Source organism: Nuphar pumila, chromosome 6 (assembly GCF_984573655.1).
Source record: "Nuphar pumila chromosome 6, dmNupPumi1.hap1.1, whole genome shotgun sequence".
Taxonomy (NCBI): domain Eukaryota; kingdom Viridiplantae; phylum Streptophyta; class Magnoliopsida; order Nymphaeales; family Nymphaeaceae; genus Nuphar; species Nuphar pumila.
The window spans coordinates 56181710-56206814 of NC_143254.1; positions in this window are offsets into that span (position 1 = coordinate 56181710).

The window sequence follows — 25105 nt, forward strand, 5'->3', positions numbered from 1 at the left end:
TGATTGAAAAAAAAAAAATTCTTGAGGTCCTGGGTGAGAGAGAGCGTCTGAGGTCCGGCTCAACACATCCGTGACAAAAATTCTCCTCTCTTTTTCCCCAAAAAGAGAGACTCAGGTTTTACCCTTACCTAAATGGGAAATGGGAAATACTCCTCTCTTCTCTGAAGAGGAGGTGTTTGCAAAACGAACTTTCGAAGAGAAATTGAGCTTTCGTCAAAGCTCCCTAATATTAGGCTTCTCTAATGGAAAGGGGGCCGATAATAATGAGGTCTGAAAATTGTGTCATGAAAGGAACGAGTCCATCACACTCTCCCTGCAAAGAGGGTCCTTCATGACGAAAAAGGTCTATTATGAAATTGGGGAGTCACAAGAAAAATGAGTCTCCGTCGAGCCTCTCTGATCATGCATATAATTCAGGGTTTATTAACATTTAAATATGCATGATTTTATGAAATAATGTTTCAAAAACCCAATTTTATGTTAGTTTTTGAGTAAAAGTGCTAAAATGATTTAAAATTAGAAAATGAATAAAAAATAGTTTTAGTTTACATTCTTATGCCTATTTTAGTTTTTTTTTAGTTTTTTTTAGTTGGTTTTAGTTTTTATTAAAAAGAAAAAATAAAAAATTAGAGAAAAATAGTTTTATTCATTTTAAGTGTTGTGTTTTTTTAGAAAAGAAGAAAAAAAATATAGTAGATTAGTTTTTGAAGTTCTTTTATAAATAGTTTTGTTTTTGAAAATTTTCACAGTTTTCTTTACTTTTGAAAAGAATAAAAATAAAAATAATAAATAAAGAAAAAAATATCTAAATAATAATACAAACCGGGTGGAACCGGTTTGTATTTCTAAAAAGAAGAAATTGAAAACCAAACCGGTTGGAATCGGTTTGGAAGTTCTGAAAATAAACAATGGTTGTTACAAACCGGTTCCAACCGGTTTGAACCCTTTTAAAAAGGGGCGTAAAGCAGATCAGAAGGGGCTTTTTCATTTTTCTGTGCGCCAAAATTTCTTTCCCTCCCTCTCTGATTTTCGCCCTTTGCTATCATTTTCCAGTCACCGGATTTCTTACTTCTTCTTCTTCTTCTTCTTCTTCTTCTTCTTCTTCTTCTTCTTCTTCTTCCAGCAGCCGATCTTCATCCGGGGCAAGGAAATCTTCAATCGATGGCGGCGCCTGAAGTGGAAGCCACCTCTTCCTTCAATTCCCGGTAAGTCATCTATTTCTTCTTACTTCTTCTTCTTCTTCTTCGTTTTTAATTCTGTCTGAATGATAATCTGAAAAAAAAAAAAAAAAAAGGTTTCTGTAAAGAACTCCGGTGATGAACGAGGATGTTGCTGGAATGCTGTGATGATCTGAAATTGTTGATGACTGATCTGGCTGAGTTCCATGAAGTGTCGATTAATTGAATTTTCATTGATTAATTGTGAAAAATCAATCGGATATCTGAATCCGATAGAAATATTGTAATCAGAATTTCTGAATTCTAATCACCGTGCGACTATTGTTTTCCGATGAGTAATTCTTTCATAATAAAAATCTGGATTGATTAACCGAATGATGTTTAAGAAATTCCAGCATGAGTGAGCCTTGTTTGATCAATTGAAGAAGCCGGATTGAGATATTTCCAATCGATTAACAAAACAAATCAATACATTTGTTTCTAATCTTTGATCAGCGTATTTTCTTTTTCCGGCATCTCTGTTTTTTTTTCGGAAATAGATTATCTGATCTCTGGTGAAGCAAGACTGATCAGATTCCATTTGTAATGCCGTGGAAATCCATTTTTGCTGTAATGAAAATCCAATTTGCGTTACTGGATTTCCTAGTGTTCTTTGTTTGATTGATCAGAATCTATTTGTTTGTGTTGCTGTAATGGAAATCCATTTTGGTGTTCTGATATCATATACTGATTTTTCTGTTTAGCTATTAGTTACTTTCTAGTAATTACTTTGTTAATTGAATTGATGAATTGTTAAAATGATTTGTTAGTGTTTAGTTTTCAACCAATTACATTAGTGTTTAGCATTTAGGTTAAGAGCATTTGATTTCATTAGTATATGTTTAATTTAGCATAAAAATTTCATTTAGTAAACAATGCATGCCTAGTCATACTTACATTCGTGTAGTATTATCATTGCTTATATCAATATAATTTTCAACATTCATTTCGTGCATTTTAGATAGCATCATTCTAGTTTTATTCTTGTATTGTGTACTGCTTGTGTTTCGTTGGATTTGTGCAGGATCGCACAGGAGTGGAGCAGAAGCGATTGCATGACATGGGAAGTGCAAGAATAGAAGATGTTTTTCTCTTATTTTAGAATTTAGGAATTTAATTGGGTTTGTAAATATTGCACTTTACGCCCTCTGCGAAGGGTATTCATTTGTTGTAATAGCTAGTTGTTTTTACTTTTCTGAACATATTTTTTCAATAATTCGGCAATAAAGATTAGTTTAGACTTGTGTACTTGAATACGATATATTCCTGTTCCCTGAGTTCGACCCGGTCTCATCCACTAGTGAGAACCGTTTTTTATTATTTGATGTCTGGTTTTCACATGTTTTTCATTTAAAAATCTTTTGAAAATTACAACGATTTAAAAGAAGACATCAAATTTTTGGCGCCGTTGCCGGGGAACGGCGTAATATTAGTATTCACTTTATTGCCTAGTGTTTGTGTTGCAATTAGGTTTAGAACCACGTATGTGCATATCTTAGAGACGAGCTTACTTTTCTGCACAGCCCACCTATTAGGATCCCCTTAGAGGTGACTGTGTACGATTGGTACCGTACACATAGATTGTATATTTCTCATGCATAATCTCTGTTATGTGTAACTGCGTGGTGTTTGTTTAGTTTTTGTTGTTTTTAGTTTACTCGCTTTGTGGTTTGCGTGGTTTGGCTGCTTAGTGCGTTAGTTAGGTAGAAAACCCAAAGTTAGGACGGGAGCGACACCGGTCTAGTAAGAGGTGTATGCAAGGGCGACACTCACTTGATCCTGAGCTGGTAGAGCCGATTGAGGACCCCGAGTCCCTTATTAGGAGAGCCCAAAGATCTGCAACCATGGCTGAGAATCAGCAGATTACTCGTCCCCTTAGGGAGTACTTCATGCCTAACACCTATACTCCCGCCTCCTGCATCACAAGACCTGATGTAGGAGCAAATCAGTTTGAGATTAAGGCCAGTGTAATCCAAATGCTACCCTCATTTTATGGCCTTAGCAATGAAGACCCATATCGTCATCTCGACGAATTCTTAGAAATTTGTTCGACAGTGCAAATCAACAACTTTGGAGATGATGCTATGAGGTCGACCTTGTTTCCCTTCTCTCTGAAGGATAAAGCCAAACACTGGCTGAAGGCGTTAGATACAGTTCGAATTACCACGTGGGAACATATGCAAAGAGAATTTTTAAAAAAATATTTCCCAATCGGTAAGACGAATCAGTATCGAAAGGCCATCACCAGTTTTTCGCAAATAGAGGGGGAATTGTTCCATGAGACTTGGGAGAGGATGAAGGATCTTCTCCGCAAGTGTCCCCACCACCAGGTGCCTCGATGGCAACTGGTGCAATATTTCTATGACGGTCTTACTGAGAAGAATCGTCAAATGGTTGATGCCGCATGTGGGGGCACTTTCATGCTCAAGAGTGAGGATGAAGCGTGGTTGCTCTTTGAGACATTAAGCGAGAATTCGATGCACCACGCGACAACTTCACGGTCTGATAGAGTGACACCTGTACAGGATAGCGCTAAGAAGGCAGGTATTTTCGAGATAGGGATGAACCTTGAGTTGAGCAACAAGGTAGACCAACTGTCCCAGAAATTAGATCAATTGTTGTTGGGTCCCTCTCCTGCCATGCAGGTGTGTGCGAGTCCTGCACACCATGTTCTCCAATGTCCAGCTGCGCCACAGTATCCTGAGTTTGTCCAAGAGCAAGCTCAGATAGCTCAAAACTTCGCTAGGCCCGCACCCAATCCATTTGCCAATACTTACAACCCGGGCTGGCGAAACCATCCAAATTTCTCATGGCGTAACTCACAGGCTCAAGCCCCTAACCCTTCCCATAGTCAATCCAGACAAGGTGGTTATACACCTGGATTTCAAAGATCCAATGACCCTCCAGCCCAACCTGCTGATACTCAACCCCATTTTCAGGAGCCTTCATCTAGTCAATCTTTTGAGGATAAGATTTTGCAAGCTTTGAGCTCACATACCCAGTCGATTGCAAAGTTAGAAACTCAAATGGGGCAGCTCGCTGAAGCACTTAGCAGGAGAAGTGAGGGAACATTGCCTAGTCAGCCTATAGTTAACCCTAGGGGTAAAGAACCTCTGCAGAGTTTGCATATGACAGATACACATCAAGAGCAAGCTCAGGCAGTAGTAACCCTTAGAAGTGGGAAGCAGTACCATTCGAGGGAGGTTGCAGAAGAAAGAGAGAAGATAAGTAAGAAGCAGCCTGTCCCTAATGTTGTACCTCAGGAAAGCGAGAAGGTTCTTCCATTTGAGCCTTCCACAACCCATATTCCTAACGCCCCCTTTCCTGAGGCGTTAGAGAAACCGAGAGCATTAGGTAAGTCGGGAGTAAACATGCAAGAGATGCTTGAGATATTCAAGCACGTCCATATAAACCTTCCCTTACTAGATGCCATCCAGCAAGTCCCTACATATGCAAAGTTCCTCAAAGAGCTTTGTACGCAGAAAAGGAAGTTGAGGTCCCATGCGCAGAAGAAAATATATTTGACGGAGCAGATCAGTGCAGTATTGCAACACCAGACTCCACCCAAACTTAAGGACCCAGGGACCCCTATCATCTCATGTGTCATAAGAAACATTACTGTTGAGCGTGCTTTGCTTGACCTTGGGGCAAGTGTTAACATTTTGCCAGGTTTCTTCTATGACAAATTTGGATTGAAAGAGATGAAACCCACACCTATGACACTTCAATTAGCGGATAGATCGATTAAGGTCCCAAGAGGGATACTTGAAGATGTTTTAGTCAAGGTGGAGGATTGTTATTTCCCTGTCGACTTCGTGATATTAGATATGGAGGGAGTTGATAGCATCAGACAGACTCCTATTATTCTTGGTCGCCCTTTCCTAGCTACCGCCAATGCGTGCATTAATTGCCGCACTGGTGAGATGGATGTTTCATTTGGAAATAGGAAAATGAGGATGAACATTTTTTGTGCATCGATGGAGTCTGATACTGAAGAAGCTTCTTTTGAGGTTGATATCATTCAGGATATTATAGAAGCTGAACATGATTGGTTGTTGAGTGATCCACCTCAAGAGAAGATTGATCAATCATTCAAAGAGGATCGCCTTGATATGATAGATAGTGAGGCAGATAATGTCAGTGGGATTTGGCATTCCGAACCACTTCCAGAGTTAGCTGAGAAGCCCGCAAAGCCATCGATAGAGAGTCCCCCAGAGTTGGAGTTGAAGCCTTTACCAGCTTCACTCAAGTATGTCTTTTTAGGAAAAGAGCAGACTCTCCCAGTTATTATTTCTGCAAACCTGACAGATTCACAGGAGCATCAGTTGTTACAGGTTTTGCATGAGCACAAGGAAGCTATTGGATGGTCTGTGGCGGATTTAAAGGGGATTGACCCCTCCTTTTGTATGCATCGGATCATTATGGATGAGGGAGCTAAACCCTCAAGAGAATCACAAAGGAGATTAAATCCTCACATGAAAGAAGTGGTGAAGAAGGAAGTAGTTAAATTGTTAGATGCTGGGATTATTTAACCCATCTCCGATAGTCAGTGGGTGAGTCCTACACAGGTTGTTCCCAAAAAGTCTGGGCTCACTGTGGAGAAGAATGAGAAAGGAGAGAGCATTCCCATGAGGAGTACTACGGGATGGCGAGTATGTATTGACTATAGGAAGTTGAACAGTGCAACTAGGAAGGATCATTTCCCGTTACCGTTCATCGACCAGATTTTAGAAAGACTTGCAGGCCAGCAATATTATTGCTTTTTAGATGGATATTCCGGATATAACCAGGTGGTCGTTCATCCCGAGGATCAGGATAAGACAACATTTACCTATCCCTATGGTACATTTGCGTATAGGAGGATGCCGTTTGGGCTTTGTAATGCCCCGGCTACATTTCAGAGATGTATGATGGCGATTTTCTCTGACATGATGGATGATGTCCTTGAGATTTTCATGGATGATTTCTCGGTTTATGGCTCTTCTTTTGACGATTGTCTCCAAAAATTATCTCATGTACTTCAGCGATGTAGGGAGACAAATCTAGTGTTGAGTTGGGAAAAGAGTCATTTCATGGTACAACAGGGGATTGTTCTTGGACATATTGTGTCTGAGAAAGGTATTGAGGTCGATAAGGCCAAAGTGGAGACCATTGTCAAATTAGCTCCACCGACCTCTATAAGGCAAGTGCGTTCATTTTTAGGGCATGCAGGTTTCTATAGACGGTTCATTAAAGATTTTAGTCAGATTTCTAGACCGTTGTGTAACCTGTTGTCGAAAGATCAGTCGTTTGTGTTTGATGATGCCTGTCTGAAGGCATTTTTAGCCCTAAAGGAAGCATTGACCACTGCTCCTATTCTCAGATCTCCTGAGTGGTCAGTGCCTTTTGAGATTATGTGTGACGCTTCAGATTATGCGGTTGGAGCAATTTTAGGACAAAAGATTGAGAAACGATCTCATGTTATTCATTATGCTAATAGGACTCTTTCTAACACACAAATGCATTATACTACCACTGAGAAGGAGTTACTAGCTGTTGTATTTGCACTTGAGAAGTTTCGATCATATTTGTTAGACTCCAAAGTTATCATTTACTTGGATCATGCCGCATTGAGATATTTGATGAGTAAAAAGGATGCTAAACCGCGTCTCATTCGTTGGATTCTTCTGTTACAAGAATTTGATATTGAAATTCGAGATAAGAGTGGATGTAAGAATCTTGTAGCAGATCATCTGTCTAGACTGACTATAGATTCATCTATTGATCAAGGACAGATTGTTGATTCTTTTCCGGATGAGCAGTTATTTCATGTCAAGCGTTTACCCTGGTTCGCGGATATCGTAAATTTTTTGGTTACTAGAGAGTATCCTGCGCACTGAAACCGGAATGAGAAAGATAGATTTTTTGCGCAAGTGAAACATTATTTTTGGGAGGAACCAGAATTATTTAGATCATGCCCGGACCAGATGATTCGGAGATGTGTGCTCGAAGAAGAGTATCATTCCATTTTATCCTTTTGTCATTCTTTAGCTTGCGGAGGTCATTTTTCTAGTCGGAAGACCGCTGCAAAGGTCCTTCAGTCTGGATTTTGGTGGCCCACACTTCATAGAGATGCTCACGAATTCTGTAGGAAGTGTTTGCGATGTCAGCAAACAGGTCGCATTACCAAGCGCGACATGATGCCTCTTTTACCTATTCTGATTGTGGAAATTTTTGATGTTTGGGGCATTGATTTCATGGGTCCTTTTCCGCCATCATTTGGATTTACATATATTTTAGTGGCGGTTGATTATGTTTCAAAATGGGTCGAGGCTGTGGCCACCCGGACCAATGATCATAAAGAGGTGCTTCGATTTATCAAACACAACATTTTTAGTCGGTTCGGAGTTCCTAGAGCGATCATCAGTGATGGTGGTACGCACTTTCGTAATGTGCAGGTAGCTTCCTTACTTAGGAAATATTCTGTGCATCATCGGATTGCTACACCTCACCACCCACAAACCAGTGGCCAAGTTGAGGTATCTAACAGGGAGATAAAGAGGATTCTTGAAAAGACAGTCAGACCAGACCGCAAGGATTGGTCTCAGCGCCTTGATGATGCCTTGTGGGCTTATAGAACTGCTTTCAAGACCCCGATTGGTATGTCACCATTTCGATTAGTTTTCGGGAAACCTTGCCATCTTCCTGTTGAGTTAGAACATAGAGCATATTGGGCTATAAAAAAATTCAATTTCAACATGACCCAAGCTGGAGTCGAGAGAAAATTACAGTTGAGTGAGCTAGAGAAATTGCGTAATGAGGCCTATGAGAGTGCAAAGATTTACAAAGCTCGAACTAAGCATTTTCATGATCGATATATTGTTAGGAAACAGTTCGAGCCTGGGCAAAAGGTATGGCTTTATCATTCACGTCTTCATCTTTTTCCAGGTAAGTTGAAGTCAAGATGGAATGGTCCATTTGTTGTGCATAGGGTGTTTCCATATGGAGCGATAGATCTTTTTGACCCTCGTACGGGTGCTATTTTTAAAGTAAATGGGCAACGGCTGAAGCCTTATATCTCAGATACTGTGAAAGGACAAGACATTGAGGATGTTGATCTTTTAGAAGTTTAGGACTCACACATGTTTGTATATATTTTAAAATTTTGTAAATATTTATAGAAAAACAATTTTTTAAGAGTACTTTCATATAATTCATGTGCATAATTCATAAACTATGATCAGGGTAGGCATATTTTCACATTTTAGATTTCATTGAGTTTACTTTCTTTCCCTCATTGATTTTATCTCATGTGCATTCACTTAGTTTCACATAAGCATGGGGGAATGCCACTGGGACAGTGTAATTCAAGCATGGGGGAGGGTGTAGTAGCTCACCAGAATATTTTTGTCTACGTTCTTGCACATGTTTACACATATCTCATGAAAAGTAGATTTTAAAGAAAGAGTTGAACTTATATGAATGTTATTTCAAATCTGATGTTTTTAGAGGATTTTTAAGCCCCACGAAAAATTTTTCTGACATAGATCTAAAAATTATGGTTGTTTATGCAGATTTCAAAGAAATGAGGATAAATACATGTTAGAATTTATTTTGAATCATAAATATGAATATGCACAGTTCTATTTTTAAAAACTAAGCAAATGAACAAAAGTGTAAAAAAATGAGCTCAAAAGAAAAAATAGCATGCGTTAGGTTGTTTGGATAATTCCACAATCCTTAGTAGATGGAACTTAGATGTAAGTTGAAACTTTTAATTCCATTTTCGAAAAGGAGAGTGGAAAACTTCGTGATCTTAAGTAACTGAGAACAGATACAAGTTGAAATGTTTGACTCTCACGTTATAAAGGTGAATGAAGGAAGTCACTTTTATGTCTTAGTTGATATCTTTTGGTATGTATTAAAAAAAAGTATAGAAGATATTAACATTGCACAAGGCATAAAAGCATACCACACGCAAGCTATAAGAGAAAAATAGGTGCGCAAAAAGAAAAAGCGTGAAAAAATGAAAAAATCGAGAAAAGAGCTGAAAAAGAGAGAAAAGTTCAATGCTTAGAAGTATGATTGAGAAAACCTGTGCAGAAAACATATGAGTGAGGATAAGTAAATAATAATATGTTTTTATTGGATTTTCTAAGAATAAAACATAAATAATTGTGATTTTTAGAAAAGTGAAAGAAATTCTTTGTCTGTGGTGGTACATAAAAGATTCTAATTATATTATGATTTTGAAATAACAGGAAATATTTGTGAAAATAAAGTCTTTGATTATCTACTGATTGTGAGGATGTGTAATATTATGCATACATGACAGAGATGTTTGTGGGTAGCATCACTGCAAACCCTCACGAGACCTTACTCGTCCATTGGGGTAACCCAGGGGTTGAAAGGGCTTGTTGCATGAGCTAAATGCAACCGTGATTCCTACGAAAGTGAGTTAGGTGATAGTTTGATTTCTTGCATTTTTCTAGTTTGCTCGAGGACTAGCAAAACATAAGCATGGGGGTATTTGATCATGCATATAATTCAGGGTTTATTAACATTTAAATATGCATGATTTTATGAAATAATGTTTCAAAAACCCAATTTTATGTTAGTTTTTGAGTAAAAGTGCTAAAATGATTTAAAATTAGAAAATGAATAAAAAATAGTTTTAGTTTACATTCTTATGCCTATTTTAGTTTTTTTTTAGTTGGTTTTAGTTTTTATTAAAAAGAAAAAAATAAAAAATTAGAGAAAAATAGTTTTATTCATTTTAAGTGTTGTGTTTTTTTAGAAAAGAAGAAAAAAAATATAGTAGATTAGTTTTTGAAGTTCTTTTATAAATAGTTTTGTTTTTGAAAATTTTCACAGTTTTCTTTACTTTTGAAAAGAATAAAAATAAAAATAATAAATAAAGAAAAAAATATCTAAATAATAATACAAACCGGGTGGAACCGGTTTGTATTTCTAAAAAGAAGAAATTGAAAACCAAACCGGTTGGAACCGGTTTGGAAGTTCTGAAAATAAACAATGGTTGTTACAAACCGGTTCCAACCGGTTTGAACCCTTTTAAAAAGGGGCGTAAAGCAGATCGGAAGGGGCTTTTTCATTTTTCTGTGCGCCAAAATTTCTTTCCCTCCCTCTCTGATTTTCGCCCTTTGCTATCCTTTTCCAGTCACCGAATTTCTTACTTCTTCTTCTTCTTCTTCTTCTTCTTCTTCTTCTTCTTCTTCTTCTTCCAGCAGCCGATCTTCATCCGGGGCAAGGAAATCTTCAATCGATGGCGGCGCCTGAAGTGGAAGCCACCTCTTCCTTCAATTCCCGGTAAGTCATCTATTTCTTCTTACTTCTTCTTCTTCTTCTTCGTTTTTAATTCTGTCTGAATGATAATCTGAAAAAAAAAAAAGAAACATAAAAAAAAAAGAAAAAAGGTTTCTGTAAAGAACTCCGGTGATGAACGAGGATGTTGTTGGAATGCTGTGATGATCTGAAATTGTTGATGACTGATCTGGCTGAGTTCCATGAAGTGTCGATTAATTGAATTTTCATTGATTAATTGTGAAAAATCAATCGAATATCTGAATCCGATAGAAATATTGTAATCAGAATTTCTGAATTCTAATCACCGTGCGGCTATTGTTTTCCGGTGAGTAATTCTTTCATAATAAAAATCTGGATTGATTAACCGAATGATGTTTAAGAAATTCCAGCATGAGTGAGCCTTGTTTGATCAATTGAAGAAGCCGGATTGAGATATTTCCAATCGATTAACAAAACAAATCAATACATTTGTTTCTAATCTTTGATCAGCGTATTTTCTTTTTCCGGCATATCTGTTTTTTTTCCGGAAATAGATTATCTGATCTCTGGTGAAGCAAGACTGATCAGAATCCATTTGTAATGCCGTGGAAATCCATTTTTGCTGTAATGAAAATCCAATTTGCGTTACTGGATTTCCTAGTGTTCTTTGTTTGATTGATCAGAATCTATTTGTTTGTGTTGCTGTAATGGAAATCCATTTTGGTGTTCTTATATCATATACTGATTTTTCTGTTTAGCTATTAGTTACTTTCTAGTAATTACTTTGTTAATTGAATTGATGAATTGTTAAAATGATTTGTTAGTGTTTAGTTTTCAACCAATTACATTAGTGTTTAGCATTTAGGTTAAGAGCATTTGATTTCATTAGTATATGTTCAATTTAGCATAAAAATTTCATTTAGTAAACAATGCATGCCTAGTCATACTTACATTCGTGTAGTATTATCATTGCTTATATCAATATAATTTTCAACATTCATTTCGTGCATTTTAGATAGCATCATTCTAGTTTTATTCTTGTATTGTGTACTGCTTGTGTTTCGTTGGATTTGTGCAGGATCGCACAGGAGTGGAGCAGAAGCGATTGCATGACATGGGAAGTGCAAGAATAGAAGATGTTTTTCTCTTATTTTAGAATTTAGGAATTTAATTGGGTTTGTAAATATTGCACTTTACGCCCTCTGCGAAGGGTATTCATTTGTTGTAATAGCTAGTTGTTTTTACTTTTCTGAACATATTTTTTCAATAATTCGGCAATAAAGATTAGTTTAGACTTGTGTACTTGAATACGATATATTCCAGTTCCCTGAGTTCGACCCGGTCTCATCCACTAGTGAGAACCGGTTTTTATTATTTGATGTCTGGTTTTCACATGTTTTTCATTTAAAAATCTTTTCAAAATTACAACGATTTAAAAGAAGACATCACTCTCCCTTAAAAAGGGTTCCTCGTGTGAAATTGGAAATTGTTTTGCAAACGGTTCACAAAGACGCGAGTCCCTTCAAACTCTCCCTGAAAAGGGGCTAAGTGAACGAATTGGATAGCATGCGAAAAGAACGAGCTCCCTCGAACTCTCCCTAAAAAGGGTCTCTCGCAAGAGAAAATGATTGAAATTGAATATTGAGATTGATTGACCCAAAGGTCGAAATTGGAAATTGGAAATTGGAAATTGGAAATTGGAAATTGGAAATTGGAAAATTGGTTGTTGGGAAATTGAATGACCCAAAGGTCGAAATTGGATGACCTGATGGTCGAAATTGAGAATTGAGTGACCCGAAGGTTGAAATTGAGAATTGAGTGACCCGAAGGTCGAAATTGAGAATTGAGTGACCCGAAGGTCGAAAATTGGAAATTGAGTGACCCGAAGGTCGAAAATTGGAAATTAAATGATCTGGAGTCAAAATTGAGAATTTGGTAATTGGAATTTGAAATTGAAAATTGGGTGACCCTGGGGTCAAAATTGGGAATTGACTGATCCAAAAATTTTGAATTGAGAATTGGTGGGCAAAATGTTAAATTTGAGAAATTGACTGACCATGAGGATCGAAATGGCTTGGATCGACAAAAGAGAATGATGAGTTCGAGTCAGAGCTCGAATAAAATACAGAGATCACGAGTCAGAACCTGGATCAACAAAAGAAAATAAAAAGCTTGAATCAGAGCTCGAATGATGTAGAGAGATCATGAGTCGGAACCCGGATCAACAAAAGAAAATGAAATGCTTGAATCTGAGTTTGAATGAATAGAGAGATCTCGAGTCGGAACCCAGATCAACAAAGAAATGAAGAGCTCAAATCTGAGCTCGAATGAATAAAGAGATCTCGAGTCAGAACCCGGATCAACAAAGAAAATGACAAGCTCGAATATGAGCTTGAATGAAGAGATCTCGAGTTGGAACCCAGATCAACAAAAGGAAATGATTTGAATAAAAACCCAAGTCGGAACTCGGTTTTCCAAAAAGTTGGGATTTTGAAAATGTAACAGTTCGAACACTGGATTTTGAAATAATACCAGTTCGAGCGTCGGGTTTTGGTTCAGTATTGGTGATTACCTTTCCATTTTGAATCATTAGGAATTGTGATGGGACTGTTTGTTGAAATCCCAATACTGACCGGATTGCTGTTAATGCAGTTGAATGCAAATGAATATGAATTGATGCATATGAATGCACAAGTGTGTGGAGTGAGGAATTTGTTTATCCTGCCTGCATACAGAACAAAATTTTAAAAATGCCCCAGTGTAACTGGGAAAGAAAGTTTGATCATTATTTGAAGAAAATAGGAAGGATTACAAGAGGGGAATAAATGTTTCAAGTATAAAACTTTTTCAAGTGTCGAGCATTAATGGGATCTGGTAATTCTACCTCATCGGCATTGATGAGCCGATATGAGTTGCGGGGTAATGCTTTTTTGACGACATATGGGTCTTCCCAATTTGGCGACCATTTACCGCCAAGATGATGCTTGAGATAGGCTGTGGATCAAAGTACTAAATCATTGACTTTGAATCTTCTTTCGATGATAGATTTCGCATATTGACTGGCTACTCTCTGGCGATAGGATTGAGCATGCTCCACTGCTTTTAGCTTTCTTTCGTCGAGTAAGTCTAGTTGCACTAGTCGCTATTGTTGGTATTGATCAAGAGGTAATTCTAGAAGTGATGCGAATTTCAAAGAGGGCTTCTGAACATGTAGCGGCAATACTACTTCTGTTCCGTAGACCAATTCTGATGGAGTAGCATTCGTTGGTGTACGAATGGTGGTCTGGTAGGCCCATAGTGCATCATGAATCTTCTCATGCCAGTCACGGCCTGTTTTCAAAGTTCGCTCCAGGATTCGAATCAAAATCTTATTGGTGGCCTCTGCTTGGCCATTTCCTTGAGGATAATAAGGAGCGGAGAAATGATGATGGATTTTGAACTTCAAACAGAAAGTCCTCATTCTCTCATTCTTGAAATGACTGTCATTATCTGATACAATATCATGTGGTATGCCAAAACGACATAGGATATTCTTGTGGATGAATGAGACCACATGTCATCCTTCTACTGTGCGGAGAGTGATGGCTTCTACCCACTTGGTGAAATATTATGTTGCGGCAAGGAAGTATTTGTGGCCATTTGAAGCTGAAGGAGTGATGGGACCTACGACATCGAAGGCCCACATAGAAAATGGCCATGGAGAAACAACGAATTGCAAATAAGTTGTCGGGGCATGGATGGAAGGTGCATGTATCTGGCATTGCACACACTTCTTCACATGATGATAACAGTCTTGTTGCATAGTCTTCCAGTAGTAACCTGCTCTGATGATTTGTTTGACAAGGGTTTGGTAACCGACGTGGCCACCACAAATGCCTTTGTGTACTTCTCGCACAACTTTTTTGGCTTCGTCTTCGTCTAAGCATCTGGAATATTCTGAACTGAATCCTCGACGATAGAGTACATTGGCCAAAATGAAGTATCGAGTAGATACGCTGGATTGCTTGTTGCTCTTTCTTCGAGAGTTCTAGAGGAAATTCACCAGTCTCTATGAAAGTTTTGATATTATGATACCAAGGCTTCTTTCTTTGCTCAACCTGGTTTACTTGCTCTGTTGGAAGGAAAGCAGGTTGGTCAAGTCTGCCGATTTCAAAAGAGCGACAGGATTCCCCATTTTTGAATGCCATAATGGAGCCTAAACTGGCTAGACTATCGGCCACTTGATTAAAATCTCTCTTGATATGGAAGAGCTGAAATTCTTCAAAATTGCTGACAAGAGCTGAAACAATTTTCTGATAGGGAAATAGCTTCTGATCTTTGACCTGCCATTCGGCTCAGACTTGATTGACAATGAGTAATGAGTCGCCGTAAGCATATACTCTCTTGACATTGAAATCTAGTAGAATCTTTATACCTTGAATCAGGGCTTCATATTCAGCCATGTTATGGGTGCATTGAAAGTCTAACTTGAGAGAAAATGGAATCATTTCTTTCTCAGGAGTGATTAACAAGATTCTGATGCCTATTCCGGCCATATTCTTGGAACCATCGAAAAATAAATTCCAGACTGGAGATTGCTGGATATTGCATATTTGCTCGTCCGGGAAATCATCTTCGGCTTTCACCTCTTCTGCCAAAGGAAAATCTGCCAATTGATCTGCAATTGCTTGGCCTTTGATTGATTGCTGTGAGACATATTCTAAGTCATACTGCATCACTAAGACTTGCCATTTTGCGACCCGTCTGCTGAGGAAAGGTTGCTCCAAAATATACTTTAGAGGATTGAGTTTAGACAAGATCTTGACTTCAGATGCTAGCAGGTAGTGTCTTAGCTTCTGACACATCCATACCAGAGCTAGGCAGGTCTTCTCTATGTGAGAGTATTTCTTTTCATAGTCTATGAAAGTCTTACTCACGTAATAAATGGCGTGCTCTATCAAGCTGCCTTCTTTATACTGCGCTAAGAATCCGCCGCATGCGACTTGATTTACTGAGATGTATAACAGAAGAGGTTTTCTCAATTCTGGCGGCTTCAAGATGGGAGGATTGAGAAGATACTTCTTGATCCGATCGAACGATTGCTGACACTCTGGTCCCCATTCGAACTTTACTCCTTTTCTGAGCAAGTGATTGAAAGGTTCGCATCTCATTGCCAAGTTGGAAATAAATCACCGGATTGATTGCATACGTCCTTGAAGGCTACGCAATTCTTTGAGATTTTTTGGGGGTGGCATATTGATGATAGCCTTTGCTTTGGCTGGGTCGACTTCAATTCCCTTTTTACTGACCAGAAAACCCAATAGTTTGCCCAATTCGACTCCAAAGACACATTTTTGTGGGTTAAGCCTTAACTTGTAAAGAATGAGTCGCTTAAACACTTGGTCAAGAGCTTCGAGGTGATCTTCTTCTTCTTTAGATTTCACGAGAATATCGTCAACATACGCATCCATGATTTTGCGCATCTGATCGTGAAAGATAACGGCCATTGCTCTTTGGTATGTTGCTCCAGCATTCTTGAGCCCAAAAGGCATAACTGTATAGCAGAAAGTGCCCCAAGGCGTAGTGAAGGAAGTTTTTGATTGGTCGCGGGCGGCCAACTTAATCTGATTGTAGCCGGAATATCCATCCGTGAACGAGAACATGGCATGTCCTGCCGTGCTGTCGACTAGAAGATCGATGCTTGGAAGTGGATAGTCATCCTTCGGAGTTGCCTTATTGATGTCTCTGAAGTCTATGCAGATCCTCACTTTGCCGCTTTTCTTTGGGACAACGACGATATTGGCTAACCAATCTGGGTAGTCAATAGTTCGGATAAATCCTGCTTTGAGCAGATCTTCAAGTCCTTCTTTGACTTGTTGTTCTATTCTGGGATCCATTTTTCTTAGCTTTTGCTTAACGGGTTTAGCATCCAGTTTTAAGACGAGACGGTGTTCGACTAATTTTGGGTCTAGGCCCGACATATCTTCATACGTCCATGCGAACACTTCCTCATGTTGCTTGAGAAAATTAGTGAGCCTTTCCTTTTCTTCCGGACTCAAACTGGTTCCGATCTGGAGAATTTTGGGATTTTCCTTTGAACCGATATTGACATCTTCCGTCGGATCTTAGGAGGAGATATTTGCCGATCAAAATAGTCCCAAACAACGTCATCCTCTTGAATGTTGTTGATCATAGACCGGTACTGCGCCACTGGAAGGAGTTCTTGACCATTGTATCTGAAAGAGCTTGCTCGGGCTGGAACGTGCTGGAAAAACCAGGACTGAAGTGCGTAGATGCATCCTTCAACTAAAATGGACTCTCCGAGTGAGAATCGAGTCAGACCTCGATAAAGGAAGGCGAGCGCTGCCATGGCTATGGAGAGGCGATTGGTTTGCCGACTTCCCCATCTTCTCATAAGCTGGATTATCCTGATGTCCATGTAGTTCTGTCCATCTGGGAAAAGGGACAGTCCTACAGTGCATAGAACCATTGCATTCTGAATCTTTTCTTTGGCTGTTCTTGAAAGTGAGCTGACTTCGACGAAGGTCCCGTACTGGCGGTACAATTCAAGTAGGTCAACATATTCATCTCCTTCTAACTGGATCAGGGGCCAAGATCGGCGGCCTGTCATACGAGCTAAGGAGTCTCGGGGGTCCAAACCCTTGACATTGATAAGGAATTGATGCTCTAATGGGTCGCTTGGTCGACCAGCTGGTTCTGGCAACCCCATGATTTCTGAAAATTCATCCATTAAGACGGTCATTTCTCCCCATGGGAACCAGAAGGTACATGTTCGAGGATTCCATCGCTCTGCCATTGCATGGATCAGGTTGCCATTGATGGTCTGCTTTCCGACTGCTGATGTCAGCTCTAATCCGCACTCGCTCAAATGGTCCGGGAACATTCGAGAAAAGCTCTTTAGCCAGGAATAATACCACCGGGGAATGAAAGTTCCGGTGCTAAGGGCTCGATGTTCAGGACGACCTTGTCGCACCTCGAAGGAGATGTGACCTTCAGGAAAGATAGGATCGACTTGACTGGATGCCATCGAACTGAAAACAGAGAAAGACTCAGAATGAGACTTAGGAAAATATGAGAAATTTTGAAAGATTTTGCAGGCAGGATAAAAATGCAGCTAGAAATTCGAGATCCAGTAGAATGGTAGAATGTAAAATCGCCTGGAGTTTTGAAAGAAATGGGATATTTGAAAAAAAATCATCCAGGGTTTGAGAAAAGATCTCGTGGAAAATAAGGATATTTGGAAAAAGACCTAATGAGTTGAAAAACATTGGGAAACATAAAGAATTGAGAAAATCATACATACAATCACATCCTGCACAAACATTTATGCACATTCAGCACTCCCTAAAAGGCTGACTCTAAATGCATCGATTTGAAAATAGCTGTAGGACCTTAATCCTAACTCTAGGTTCAGATCATCTTTGTCCAATCTAGTTATGCCGATATACCCAAATCGAAATCCGAGGTACGTGGCATAGAATTTCAACTCCGGTTCTAAGGTAAGGTTTTCCAACATCCTTGAGCGCCTACCGATATACTTCGGACTGTGGCCCGCGGTACGTGGTAGGGGGGTATTAACCCAAATAGTTGGCCCAGTCGTGAGGCTCTGTCCCGAACTATGGTTCTGGAAGAGAGCCCAGCAACGTGAAGACCGGGTAATGATAGGTAATTGAGGGTTTTAAAAAATGATCACATGCAAGAAATAGAGGGCTCTAAGTCCTAGAGAGATAGATTTTGAAAATTTTGAAGAAGCATACATTGTTTGCATTCAGATCCTAAATTGAGGAGGGTTGTATTTAGACCTAAGTCTATGTGAGCATGAAAATATCTCCTCAATATGGTCCTACCAAACCATGCCTAAGCTATATGCAATCAATGTCAGCTAGGTCAGAATCTAGGCTCCTAGGCTCACATGATATTGAAAGTAAAAGAGCTGACATTTTATGAACATAATTTTGATAATTGAACTAAGTCAAGCATAATTTAGGTCAGACAAGGACAGGTCCCATCACGGTCGCCAAACCTGTTATCGTCGCGAAATTTTTCCCCCATCTCCCCTTCCTTGCGGAAGAGAAAAAGAGAGAAACGCTTTCGCGATTCCAACTTTGACCGGATTTTGGAAATTGTTTTGAAATACTCGCCTCCGTTTTGAAAATTGCGGGAAAATCCATGGGATGGGGCTCGACCTGTCGGTACGAGGTTCGACCGTTCCTGCCGCCTTTAACAGGGGTAATCGAACCAAGGACCAAAACTATGCTTGACTTAGTTAAATTATCAAAATCGTGTTCTATCCTAGATGCACAAAGAATTCAGGCATGTGCTATGAGATTTTGGAAAATGCCAGTTGGAAAACATGATGTATGCTTAGAAAACATTTGGAGTTGGAAAGAATCTCTCAGGAAAGAGGTCAATTTCTCAGAAAACTCAGATAAAAAGGGGTTTTTGAAAACATGAGAAAGCTTATAAAGATGTGGAAAATTCAGAAATAGTTGAAAATCTTGGGAAAATGGAAGTGATTCTTGAGAAAAGATGGACTTTTTGAAAAGGGAAGCACTTCTTAGGAAAACTTGGACTTTGAGAGTTTTCTTAGGAAAATGATGGAAATTCATAGGAAAGCTCATTGGAGAAGGAAATTCAAAACTTGGGGAATCGAAATCCTGGGAATTTTACCTTTTTGAAATACTCGGAAATCGATCTTGGATCTTGAAGAAAGATTGAAAAACTCTTTTGAATATCTTAAGAAAATATCATTTTCCTGGGAAAACTGTGGAAAAACTTGTCTTTGGAAAACCGATTTTGAAAAATCCTTAGAATTTCTTGAGAAATCGATTTCTTAAGAATGAAGTTTTCTTGAGAAAATCTTAAGAAAATCAATGATTTCATGATGTAAATGTCATGAGTGAATGAATGCACTTTGAAAAGATTTTCTAAGGGATTTGTTGGAAAATGTACATTAAGTCAAGATAAATCCTTCACATATCCTGACTGTGGCCATGAATATGTTCAGAATTTAATTGATTTGATGCACATGATTTTGAAAACTTTGGAAATATGATGTGCATTTTAAGATAGCCTAAGAGTGTAGGCTCAATGTGACTAGTAGAAAGATGACGGATCTGGGTCTCGTCCATATTCCGACTAGGGCCGTAAATATGGATCCCACCGAGTCCATCAACTCCCTAAGAGTTGGTGCACGTGCCATTCGTGAACATCCATAGTGCTTTTGAAATAAAATGCATGAATCATATAATCAGGATATTGCATAAATTCAAACTATATGACATGCATCCTAGTCTAAGCAGGAAATTAACTCTCTTATTCCAAAATTATTACATCACTAAATAAAGGAAATAAAAGAAATTTGCAGACTTCAGCTCCTTCTTTTGATTGTTCCTGCCAAGCTTGAAATAAAGTTAGCTCAAATATGTGGGTTTTTCCAAGATTTTCCAATAATATTATGAAATTATTGGATTTAATTGGATATAAACCCTATTCTCGTGCTTCCTTGATATTTGAAATGATGTAAATGCAGGAAATTCAGTAGAAAATAGTTTGAAATTCGGAATTAGGGTCAAAATGACCAAAATACCCCTAATTATAAAGTTATACCTTTAAAATCAGGGTTTTTTGAAAGAAAACTTGGTAAAATTGAGATTTTGAAATTCAAAGTGAATCAAATGATGATGAAATGTAGTAAGAGACATGATGACATGCTGCTAAACACATTAGGACTGTAAAATCAGAATTTGGTATTTCGCAATTTATCAAAAATAACGATTTTCGCTTGTTTTTCGCTTGGATCTGGGTCCTGCGGGACCCTGTTTTGGTATTATGGATGATCCGAACCTCAAATGGATTCCAAATTGCACCAAATTCGGTATGAAGCATCTAAACACTCTGATAAACAACCTAGAATGCTAAAAATCACGAAATGATATGATTTAAATGCTAAAATTCAAGGAAAGTCCTAAAATGGTGGATTTTGCCTATGGATCCAAACCAAATGCAATGTCTAATATGATAATGCAAGATTTACACCATGTAAACTTCTGATATTTTGCAGACTGATAAAAGACCCGAAATGGAACATTTTTGGTTTTTACAGCCTCGGGATTTGAGCCATGGTAAGTTCAATAACAGAGATTTAGTTCTGACAGAGGTAAACATCACCCTAGTCTGATGTAAAATGCCCAAAAAATATAAAACGGCCATGGAAATTTATGAAATTAATCAGAGTTATGCACGACACCTACATGAACAACTTTCATGTTTATGACTTTGGCATTTGATCAACGGAAGCATAAATAAAAATATAACTATTTCTGCCTAAACTAACAGAACAGACAAATGTAGAAAACAGGGGTCTGACAAGAAAAATCCGAAGCAGGGGTAAACACTGTTCTAAAAATTACAGGCTTTCAGATTCAAACAGAGGACATCTCGGACACCACTTTCACTTTTTACAGTTTCGGATTTGGAGCAACACACAAAGAGAAATTATAGCCCTAAGTCGATCCAAGATCTCAAAGGCCCAAATTAGGCTCTGACACGTGTCCCGAACTCTCGGATTTTTTTCAGACATAAAAAAAAATCAGAAAAATCTAAAAAAATCATTTTAAAAACTAGACATTCTCCCAAGTTCAGAACATCTTTCGGATCGAAAATCAGATCTCCCATGAGGGATATCTCTATTTTACAAGTCGGCACATGATTTTCAAAAACGTATCCCGGATAACAAAACTCGACTTGTCATTTTGAATGTTTACCGCAGTAAACAAATTCAAATGCCTCCGAATTTTTGACAAAATTTCAGGGACACCTAAGGGCGCATTTCGTTATTTTTTTGGGATTTTTAATAAAAAACAAATGCATGAAATGACATGTGGACTGACTGACAAAAACAGAGACCTACTGAAAATAAGCAGAATTGAAATAAAGGCTAAATTAATCCTAATTAATTCATGAAATATGCTAAATGAATGAAATAAAATGCCAATTAAACCTAGCTAACTATATGAATGTTAAAATCATCAAGGAAGCATAATGAAACATTTTTATATATGTCGTTTTATGAGAATAGCTCAATCCATCCCTCGGATGAGCTTTTTCTTCAAACGACTCCCGATTCGGATTATAGAATCACATCAAGGGGAAAAGAAGTGCACCTTGTTTCGTTACGCAGCGTAGGAGCTCTTGAAATGGGCAGCTATCACGAGCTTCCTTCGTCCTTCGCTCCAAGCTTCGGATGGTTTACAAAAATCGACCTCTGTTGGAATCGAATTCGCCACAGCACGAGCTCTACTCCACCTTTCTTCAATGAGCCAAAGGGGGCACGATTTCCAAAATTCAAAATCGGATTTTAAGAAGGCTAGGTCGGATTTTGCAGATTCACCAGAGTTCTCAAAAGATGGTCCCCCTAGGCTGGGCATGAACCCTTGTTTTTATAATTTTTCTGAAAAATTTTGAAATTCAAACAGGCTGGATCTGAGCCCTCCATGTGGCGCCATCTCAGGGGGTGCCATCTGGGGGTTTGAAATTCGAATTTGGCTTTTGCAGGGAGCCCTCAGGTGGCGCCACCTCAAAAGGCTATTTTTATTAAAAATAAAATAAAAATAAAATTTTGAAGCCAAGTGGGACTCTGGATTGGTGCCACCTCAAAAGGTGTTCTGAGGTGTAAAGTTGAAAGCAGTAGGAGCATGCCATGTGGCGCCATCTCTGGAGGTGCTTGACATGTGTCAGAGGGATAGGAGTGGAGGAAGCAGATTGTGCCACCTCAGAAGAATTCAAATTCTACTTTTCTGCAGGAAAGGAGAGGCTGACATGTGGCATTTCCTCAGAGTGGCTCCTACGATGCCATGTGGCAAGAGGGAGGGAAAGGGACACGTGGCACCATCTCAGACAAAATTGAAAAGGTGAAGTTCAGGATTTGCGCCACCTCAGTCTGGAGTTTGAATATTTGAATTCTAGCTTTCTCTAAAGGAGGCAGAAAGTGACATGTGTCACTTGCTTTTTCTGAAGAAAGCAGAGAATGACACGTGTCCCTTGCTTTTTCTGAGAAGAGCAAAGGGTGACATGTGTCACTTGCTTTTTCTGAGAAAAGCAGGGAGTGACATGTGTCTTCTACTTTTTCTAAAGGAAGCTGGAGATGACATGTGTCATCTACTTTTCTGAAAGAAGTAGGGAGAAGACATGTGTCCTCTACTTTTTCTGAAGGAGGTAGAAGGGGACATGTGTCACCTGCTTTTTCTGAAAGAAACAGAGAATGACACGTGGCAGAGGGGAGAAAAGGAGGGCCAAGCCATGTGGCGCCATCTCAGACAACATGGAAAAGGTAGAAGTTCAGGATCTGCGCCACCTATGAGGAGATTTGAACTTTTGAATTCTAGTTTTTCTGAATAAAGCAGGAAATGACACATGGCACTTGCTTTTTCTGAGGAAATGAGAGCTTGCCATGTGTCCTCTGCAGGAGACACTCCAGATGGCGCCACCTCAGAGGAGACAAGCCTACCTTTTTTGTAGGAATTTAGGAGTGACACATGTCTCCTACTTTTCTAAAAAAAAGTAGGAAGAAGACATGTGTCAGGCTACTTTTCTAGAAGGAAGGAGGGGTTGACACGTGTCCTCTGCAGGAGACACACTTCAAGTGGCGCCACCTCAGAGGAGACAAACTCCACTTTTTCTAGACAGGACAACCTATGACACTTGGCATCTTCTGGTAGTCTTTGAAATGACACATGGCGCAGGATGGATAGGGTGACACATGGCAGACAATTGGGATGACATGTGGCGGCTTCTGAAGGTAGCCCCACACTGACACTTGGCATGGAAATGGGAGGAGAGAGAAAAGACAAGTGGCACCAATCCAGAGGACAAGGCTCCTATATTTTTGGGTTTTTCAAAATTCAAATTTTCAAAAGAAAAGCTTGTGTGACACCACATCAGTGTGGGTCCCCCATTGCTTCTTTATTGAAATAAGGACAAGACAACAATTTCTTTTTGGAATTTTCATAAAATCTGGACTAATTGGTAAAACAGGAATTTTTGGAAAGAGTTGGCCCCTGTAGGGCAATTTTGTAAATGGAAGATATTTGAAATTGTCAAAAAGGGCAAAATCTGAGGTGAAGTGGCTGAAATCCATATTGAAAACTATCCAGATGGTTTTCCTGAGGAAATATTTTGAAATTCAGAGTCCTGGGGTAAAATGGGAAAAATTGATAATTTTAAAGACCCAGGGTTTTGAAATCAATTTTGAAAAGAGTTAAAATTCTAATCTGGATTGAAAATTTTGAAATCAAGAGTTCTGGACCTCGAAATGACATGCTGTGCAGTGCAGTGATTTGAAATGCTCATGCAATGATATGCAATGTCATGTCTTATGAAATGCAATCTTGAATCAAGACTTGAAGATGTCTGTCTCCTGTTAGGAATAAAATTTTGAACATCTGAGCTAAGAATAGAGAAATTTTGAGAGTTTCAGATGAAATTTAGACTTTTGCAAGGTCCGGGCTCAGAAAATGACCATTTTGCCCTCCAGCGATTTCAGAGGCTGGATGATGATGCTTGGTGGAAATGTTGGGGAGGTGAGTGAAAATTTGGGGTGTTTACATCAGGACTCTGACCCGGAGTCCTAGTCCAGTGAGGAGTCTGTTTTGAAGTCTGTTTTATTCCATTTTCATTTATTTTCATTTGTTTTTCAAAAATTAGGTCATTTTATAGAGTCCAGTTAATTCAGGACTCTATTTCAGAGTTCTGATTGAGTTGGGAGTCTAACCCTGACTGTATTTTCTGACTTGTTTTACCATTTTCGATGAAATCTTTTCAAAAACTCCTTCATTTGGCTTTTAAAATCCAAAATCTTAGAGTCCTAAGAGTTCAGGACTCTAACCCGGAGTTCCAGTTCGCTTGAGACTCTACTTTCAAAGCTTTGAATTTCAACTATTGATTTTAACCCCTTTTCAAAGCCATTTTCAATATTTATTTCAAATTTTTAAAACTCTGATGTGGGGTCCACTCAGTTGGAGCCATATCCAGAGGAGTTCTGACCCAGTTGGAACTCTATGCCATTTCAAAAACTTTTAATTCCATGTCTACTTTTGAATCTCTTTTGAAAAACCTCTCATTTTCAAGTTTTAAAATCGTTTTTGAAAATTCAAGTGGGGCCCACTCGGGGTGGCGCCACATTTGAAGAAGTCAAGGTTAGACTAGGGTTAGTCAATGTCCTAGTTAGGTTAGGGGTTTAGAGAAGTCAAAAACAATTTTGAAAATCCATTTTATTTAAGTTTTAAACCATTGGTTTTTAAAGGTTTTAAATTCAGGTTTTAAAAACCAAATGTGGGTCCATACTAGGTGGTGCCACATTTGGACTTTTTAGTGTTTAATTAGGTGTTAATTAAGGTTTATTTAGAGTTCATTTAGGGTTAGGAAACCACAAAAAATCGTCCTCTCTTGGTGGTTTTAAATAGAGTTTGAAAAAGTCAAAGTTAGGTATTAATTAGTCCTAATTACATGGGTTTTGAAAAACTATAAAAAGGGGTCTTTAGAGGGGAAAAAGGGAGATTTTTTTCTCTAAATTTTTCATGGATTCTCTCTCCTCTCCAGCACCTCTA